Source organism: Podarcis raffonei, chromosome 18 (genome assembly GCF_027172205.1).
Source record: "Podarcis raffonei isolate rPodRaf1 chromosome 18, rPodRaf1.pri, whole genome shotgun sequence".
Taxonomy (NCBI): Eukaryota; Metazoa; Chordata; class Lepidosauria; order Squamata; family Lacertidae; genus Podarcis; species Podarcis raffonei.
Window position 1 is genome coordinate 6,150,527 of NC_070619.1, and position 7,837 is coordinate 6,158,363.

Consider the following 7,837-nt stretch of genomic DNA (forward strand, 5'->3'; position numbering starts at 1 on the left):
GCTTTATCACTACCCTAAGGAGTCTCAAAGCGGCTCACATTCTCCTTTCCCTTCCTCCCCCACAAAAAACACTGTGAGGTGAGTGGGGCTGAGAGACTTCAGAGAAGTGTGACTGGCCCAAGGTCACCCAGCAGCTGCATGTGGAGGAGCGGAGATGCGAACCCGGTTCACCAGATTACGAGTCCACCGCTCTTAACCACTACACCACACTGGCTCTCTAGGCCTGTTCACCACAAGGGCCTGTCTCAGAAGTTCTTTAGCCATTCAAGACTTGGTCCTTCTTTGTCACAAGGGTGGGAGGGAATATTTGGCATATTGCCATCGTCCCAAACTGGAACTGGATATGTATATGGTACAGCCTGGGTCATCATGGTGCTGTATTTTGTTAAGGGACTGACTCACAGTGCCACCAAAGCCATAAAACCAATGCCACAAGAGAGAATGACAACTGGATCCTTTCCCCATGCATTTTTCAGAAATGGGATAATTTTGCTCAGCGCAGCCATCTTGAAAGGAAAGCGGAGGAGCAATGATGATGACGACGACGACGACGATGTATTGGATTTGTGACCATTATGCTCATTTGCCTTCAGTAGCAATGACAAACCTAGACAGCATCTTAAAAAGTAGAGACATCACCTTGCCAACAAAGGTCCGTATAGTTAAAGCTATGGTTTTCCCAGCAGTGATGTATGGAAGTGAGAGCTGGACCATAAAGAAGGCTGATCGCTGAAGAATTGATGCTTTTGAATTCTGGTGCTGGAGGAGACTCTTGAGAGTCCCATGGACTGCAAGAAGGTCAAACCTCTCCATTCTGAAGGAAATCAACCCTGAGTGCTCACTGGAAGGACAGATCCTGAAGCTGAGGCTCCAATACTTTGGCCACCTCATGAGAAGAGAAAACTCCCTGGAAAAGACCCTGATGTTGGGAAAGATGGAGGGCACAAGGAGAAGGGGACAAAAGAGGACGAGATGGTTGGACAGTGTTCTCAAAGCTACCAGCATGAGTTTGACCAAACTGCGGGAGGCAGTGGAAGACAGGAGTGCCTGGCGTGCTCTGGTCCAGGGGGTCACGAAGAGGCGGACACGACTAAACAACAAAAGCAGTCGTCTCTGAGTTGGTCCGGCATCGGAAACAGCCCAAAGTACAGTGAACTTAAAAAGTAGGAAGTGCAGAAGAAATAGTAAATCATTGTGGAGGAAGCAGGAGGGGTATCTTTCACTGGATGGGGCTGACAGAGTGCCGCACTGGGTGTGGGACATGCTCTTTGATGGGAGATCAAAGCCCGCTGGTTCTAATTGTCACAGTTCCAGGGGCCCTGGGTTTTAGAAGCTAACGGGAGAATTATACTTTTAAGCCCAACATTACTGGCTTCTCCTCCATAGAAGGTAAGAAAGGACTGCTCAGAGGGAGGAAACTTGGCTGTTCCTCTTTGTGCCCACCCTGCAGGGGATAGCTAGTAATTAAGAGCTCCGAGTGGTGGCACAGATGTCTGTTTTTTTGGGGGGGCTCCTGCCTTCAGCAAGGGAGTGCGCCACAGGCTTCAAACGGAGCTGAGCTGTTGATTAAATGGTTATATCCCCCCACTTAATCTCACGTATAATTACATTGCAGGTAGAGCAAAAAGCTCACTAACATTTGATGGCCTGGGTTCCGCACTGCTGCAAGGTGGCTTCGAGTTTCCTCGCTGGCCGGCTCAGGCATAGGGCTGATTCTCGCTGGGTGACAGATACCGGCATCCAGAGGTGTGTGCCGTGAATTTCAAACCCATTTTCCATAACCTTTCCCAATCGGAAATCTGAATAGTAAAGGTAAAGGGACCCCTGACCATTAGGTCCAGTCGTGACCGACTCTGGGGTTGCGGCTCTCATCTCGCTTTAGTGGCCGAGGGAGCCGGTGTACAGCTTCCGGGTCATGTGGCCAGCATGACTAAGCCGCTTCTGGCGAACCAGAGCAGCGCACGGAAACGCCGTTTACCTTCCCACCGGAGTGCTACCTATTTATCTTTCACTTTGACATGCTTTTGAACTGCTAGGTTGGCAGGAGCAGGGACCGAGCAAAGGGAGCTCACCCCATCGTGGGGATTCGAACTGCCAACCTTCTGATCAGCACGTCCTAGGCTCTGTGGTTTAACCCACAGCACCACCCCAAATCCATTGCCCAGTGTGGATCTTGTTCCCTATCCAGACCTTGATGGCTGGGTGCTGTCCAAGGTCTGTTTTTGCCTGCCCTCCTGAGTAAGGGTTTTGGCCCTGACTTTGCCCATCTTGCCTGGGCCTTCCTCACTTGTTCCTCACGTGGCTTGTCCCAGCCTAGCTTGATGGTAGCATGACTGCCTTGACTTCACCGGAGTCAGCAGAGAGCAGTCAATCTCCTTTGAGCAATGGATACATCTTTGGTGCGGTTGGAGGGGAACAGTGGGGCAGCAACAGAGAAAGATAATTTTCTTCCTTTAAAAAAAACCAAACAAATTTTTATTATTTTTCTTTAAACAGCTTTCCCTACAATACATTGATCAACATAAAACTCCTTTTTTGCTCTGCCGAGCTTACGACTTCCCCCCTTCCCTTCAACCGGTATCCCATATCAAATCCAATTGCGCAATCTAGCTCTTTATTACATGACTACATTGTAGGATTTACTTCAATTCTGCTAGTGTCTTCAATTTTTTACAATTATCATTCAAATATACAATAAATTTACTCCAGTCTCTTTGGAATTTCTGATCGTCCTGGTCTCTGATCCTGCAGGTCACTTTGGCCAATTCAGCAAAGTCCATCATCTTCACCTGCCACTCCGCAATGGTAGCTATTTATTGTAATTTCCATTTTTGGGCCAACAAAGTTCTCGCTGCAACTGTGGTGTACATAAATAGTCTTTGATCTACCTTCAAAATCATCATCATCAATCTTTATTACAGTCCAGAGACCCAACAAATCATTACAAAGCAATGCACAATCCATACAGCCTACCTCTAGGTTAAACAAGCATTTTGTTCAGAATATAGGGATTATTTGTTCTTGCAACCACCGATAAAAACTTTGCCACTGTTAATGTTCTAGCATTTGTCCGGTCTTCCAATAGGAACCTGACATAGTGAGCCTCTGATTTTCCTGGGAAAGGTACCAGCAAGGGTAGTATCAGTTCAGCCCTGGCTTGTTCATATTTTGCACAATGCAACAAAATATGTTTTATGGAATTGATGTCTTGAGCACACGAGCAAAGTCTGTCCTGGTAGGGAACTCCTCTCAACACTGCAGAAGGAAAGACGTTTAGTCTGGCTTTGGTGAAAAGCCTTCGATAGTTTGGTTCAGTCATTTCCCATCATGCCTATCAAGAATGCTTCCGGATTTTTGGGGAAAGAATATCTGAACATCTTCTTTAATTCATTGTAGATCAATTCCCCAAATGCTTTAACTTTATCACAAGTCCACCACACATGATAAAAGTCGGAGAAAGATAATTTTCAAGCAGACATTGCTAATTCCTAATCCTTAGGGATAATATGTACCCAGATTTCCCCTTCGTTTGGCGCTCGGGAATTCCTTGATTTAAATGGCCCTGCTGTAGGTAGATGACAGGCACATCCTCATCAGAATCTCTGCTATGAGCAAACTGGAAGCGTCTCAGAATCTGGGATGGGAGGAAGGAGAAAACACGTTGCTGTCACTTCTGGAGTTTGCCAAAAGCGTTCTCTCTTCGCCCTTGGATCTCATTTAGAGTGTTATGCCTCTTGCAAGTTGCCTGTGGCTTCCTCAAGAAGGAGCTCACAAGGTGTTTGAGCTATTGAAAACCGACCAGAGAAGAGCTGAACATGCTCCAGGATAAGGCCAATGAAGACACATGTCATTTAGGAGTCATTTTGGACTCACAGCTGTCCATGGAAGCGCTGGTCAGTTCTGTGTCCAGGGCAGCTGTCTACCAGCTCCACCTGGTATGCAGACTGAGACCCTCCCTGCCCGCGGACTGTCTCGCCAGAGTGGTGCATGCTCTAGTTATCTCCCGCTTGGACTTCTGCCATGCGCTCTACGTGGGGCTACCTTTGAAGGTGACCTGGAAACTACAACTAATCCAGAATGCAGCAGCTAGACTGGGGACTGGGAGTAGCCGTCGAGACCACATAACACTGGTCCTGAAAGACCAGTACGTTTCCAAGCACAATTCAAAATGTTGGTGCTGACCTTTAAAGCCCTAAACGGCCTCGTTCCAGCATATCTACAGATATACAGTGTGTCTGAAGAAGTATATTCAGTGTATCTGAAGAAGTGTGCATGCACACGAAAGCTCATACCAATAACAAACTTAGTTGGTCTCTAAGGTGCTACTGGAAGGAATCTTTTTATTTTGTTTCGACTACGGCAGACCAACACGGCTACCTACCTGTAACTAGTTCAATACAAGTTTATCATTCTAGCCAAAGGCTGCGGCAAACCCGCAGCTACAGCAGTGCCAATAAAACAATACAGATCACACATCCATAAGATGAGCTAACTTCCAGGATGTAAGGGGAAAGTTATCAGAGAAACCAACAAACTCAAATCCAGCTTCATTTCAGATTAAATCTCCAAATCGCCACAACTATTTACATTGATTTTATCTAACTCCTTTTTCCTGTTCTTCGTTTGCTTGTTTGTTTGAAAAGCCATTTCCGACCTGGGAGGAGAGGGGGTTGCGGGCTACCCCCTCCCACACACGCGGGGGCTGGCCTTCTGCTCCTGCGAGAACAGGGAATCCCCGGGCGCGCCTTCGACCCTGCCCGCCAATCAGCGGGCTGGGGAGGCGGGGCCTAGCCTATTTAAGGCCAGGCATGCCTGGGGACCGCCCTCTTTCCCCAGGTCAAATCTGTGTCCAGGGCAGCTGTTTACCAGCTCCATCTGGTACACAGGCTGAGACCCTCCCTGCCCGCGGACTGTCTCGCCAGAGTAGTACATGCTCTGGTTATCTCCTGCTTGGACTACTGCAATGCGCTCTACGTGGGGCTACCTTTGAAGGTGACTCGGAAACTACAACTAATCCAGAATGCGGCAGCTAGACTGGTGACTGGGGGCGGCCGCCGAGATCATATAACACCGGTCTTGAAAGACCTACATTGGCTCCCAGTACGTTTCCGAGCACAATTCAAAGTGTTGGTGCTGACCTTTAAAGCCCTAAACGGCCTCGGTCCTGTGTACCTGAAGGAGCGTCTCCACCCCCATAATTCTGCCCGGACGCTGAGGTCCAGCGCCGAGGGCCTTCTGGCGGTTCCCTCATTGCGAGAAGCAAAGCTACAGGGAACCAGGCAGAGGGCCTTCTCGGTAGTGGCGCCCGCCCTGTGGAACGCCCTTCCAGCAGATGTCAAAGCGATAAACAACTACCTGACATTCAGAAGACATCTTAAGGCAGCCCTGTTCAGGGAAGTTTTTAACGTGTGATATTTTACTGTATTTTTGGTTTTTATGGAAGCCGCCCAGAGTGGCTGGGGAGGCCCAGCCAGATGGGCGGGGTATAAATAATAAATTATTATTATTATTATTATTATTATTATTATTATTTCCAGCTGAGCAGTTTTCCCATCCCACCCACCCTTTAGGCTTAGCTAGCTATGACCTTGCTATGGACTCCGGTTGGTCTCCGCAAGGGGCCTGGTAGGAATTTTTCCAATTTGGCGGACTTGTAGCCTTTTGGTTTTTTCACCTACCTCATAGCAAACGTCACAACTTCCGTGGTATTGGCGGTTAGGCATTGGCAGGGGTTAATTGTTATGCAAATGAATGGGGGGAAGGAAGCGCCATCACCTTCCCCCAATGAAAAGGGTAGTCTGGTAGAGGACTCCCGGGGGCGTTGCCTTGTCCGAAACCTAGGGAGGTAAGGGCCTCTGGCACGCCCCCAAGCGGTGACACCCGTGGGATCCTAGTTGGCGTACTTCAACAGGACTCCCACGGCTTGTGGATAACCCTTTCCGGTCTCCATGCCGGGTAGTCGATAGGAGCCAATGCCTAAGGCCAATACCTTTCATTTCTGTAATCAATAAAGTTGTGGCCTTTTTATGCCCATTAACCTTAAATAATGTGTCCAGTGCCTTCATTTCACATGGGGGAGGGGACTTGCCACGCAACCAGTGCACAGAAGGGCATTTGCTGTGTTACAAAGCGATTATTGTCACTCAAAAGAAACTGGACCGTTTCTGCTGCAACGCAACCTGCTTCCTTTTGTGTTTCAGAAAGCGATCTCCTGGGTCTCTCTATATAAGGGGCAAACTAACAGTGAAGCTGAGGCTCCAAGACTTTGGCCACCTCAGGAGAAGAGAAGACACCCTGGGAAAGACCCTGATGTTGGGAAAGATGGAGGGCACAAGGAGAAGGGGATGACAGAGGACGAGATGGTTGGATAGTGTAATGGTTCTAGGGGTTGCTCGTGCGTAAATCGGCGCCACACCTGGCTGGGTTGCCTGAGTGAACCCTTTCTGCCCGGACAGCCACTTGCCCGTGGCTGTCTCAATCGCTGGCAGAATCCGTCAGTGGGCGTTTCTTGAACTTCTTCCAGCAAAGAAGCTCTTTGACGCCTAGTCTCCGCCTACTCTCCCTGCGCGGAAGCCTTCTGCGCAGGGAGGGTGTGGGCAGCGGAGGGCCCGTGCTCTCCCCGCTGGTCCCCGGTGAGGAGTCATGGAGCCACCTCGCCGATTCCCCCATCTGCCCCCCTTCTCCACTGGTGCTATGCTGATTTCCTTCCCCAGAAGATGGGCTGCTTCTCTCCCTCCCGGGACGCTCTCTGGAATCTCTCTGGAGCCCTTCCTCTCTCTCTGGCTCCGATGGCAGTTCCCTGACAGATAGTGTTCGCGAAGCTACCAGCATGAGTTTGACCAAATTGCGGGAGGCAGTGGAAGACAGGAGTGCCTGGCGTGCTCTGGTCCAGGGGGTCACGAAGAGTCGGACACGACTAAACGACTAAACAACAACAAACAGTTACTGAGTGATTTCTTCCACCTCAGGTTGACCACAAATACGACGTCTGTCTGTGTACGGGATTTTGTTGTAGTTGTCGTCTAACACTGCGGCTGGTGTCACTTGGAAAAACAGCTCAGTAAAGGCATTTCTTAAGGAATCTTGGTGGGAGTTTGGTCAGATAACTAGGTCTAAAATCCTCTCAAGAGTGGATACCCAGGGGGAAATCTGGTGTTTCTAATTAGTTGTGGGTCCCTTCTAAGCCAATCCTTTAGTTGTCACTTAAAGGTAAGGTAAAGGTACCCCTGCCTGTACGGGCCAGTCGTGACCGATTCTGGGGTTGCGTGCTCATCTCGCTTAAGAGGCCGGGGGCCAGCGCTGTCCGGAGACACTTCCGGGTCATGTGGCCAGTGTGACGAAACTGCTCTGGCGAGCCGGCACCAGCGCAGCACACGGAAATGCCGTTTACCTTCCCGCTAGTAAGCGGTACCTATTTATCTACTTGCACTTTGACGTGCTTTCGAACTGCTAGGTGGGCAGGAGCTGGGACCGAACGACGGGAGCTCACCCTGCTGCGGGGATTCGAACCACCGACCATACGGTCGGCAAGTCCTAGGCGCTGAGGTTTTACCCACAGCGCCACCCGTTGTCACTTACTCAAGGTCAAAGTAGAGCTCAGTTCTGGAAAATACCATATTTTTTGCTCCATAAGACGCACCTTTTTCCTCCTAAAAAGTAAGGGGAAATGTCTGTGCGTCTTATGGAGCGAATGTGTGGTCAGTCGCTGGCTCCCTTTCCGGCCCCGGTCCCTTGCCCAGGCCCCATTGTTGAATGTTCTGCAGACGTATTGTTAACCATTCTAATTGTTTTTATTATGTATTTTGGTATTTTCATATTGTAACTTTGTGTTGTGAAC

The 7,837-nt window shown here is 49.3% G+C and overlaps 1 pseudogene; it reads right to left on the minus strand.

The window, feature by feature from the left end:
• Positions 1-221: 221 nt before the first annotated feature.
• Positions 222-521, minus strand: LOC128405607 (NADH dehydrogenase [ubiquinone] 1 alpha subcomplex subunit 3-like; annotated as a pseudogene).
• Positions 522-7,837: the final 7,316 nt, after the last annotated feature.